Source organism: Opisthorchis viverrini, assembly GCF_000715545.1.
Source record: "Opisthorchis viverrini unplaced genomic scaffold opera_v5_46, whole genome shotgun sequence".
NCBI lineage: Eukaryota > Metazoa > Platyhelminthes > Trematoda > Opisthorchiida > Opisthorchiidae > Opisthorchis > Opisthorchis viverrini.
The window spans coordinates 1,934,057-1,934,397 of NW_008751703.1; positions in this window are offsets into that span (position 1 = coordinate 1,934,057).

The following is a 341-nucleotide window of genomic DNA, read 5'->3' on the forward strand; positions in this document are numbered from 1 at the left end:
ATATGGGATGATCCGCCATTTGGATCAACCAAGGGATGTGAAATCATGCTCGTTACATATTTCACTTGTCCGGTTCCACCACATGGGGGAATGTGCCCGGTAGTCCTTTGAGATAAGTCTTGAGTTTTCAGACCGCCATGGTTGGCGGAGCATTCGCAAACGAATTAAATCATCAAAATTGAGGAGTCATGCACCGGCACGCTGTACGACTGCATATGTTCTCTCAAGCGCCACCGAGCTCCCGGTCCGTATGACCTTCCACCTGCACTGTTCAAAGACGGGGGTGAAGTCCTCAGTCAGCGCTTGTCCGACCTGTTTGCTTGCATTTGGGAAAAGGAGTC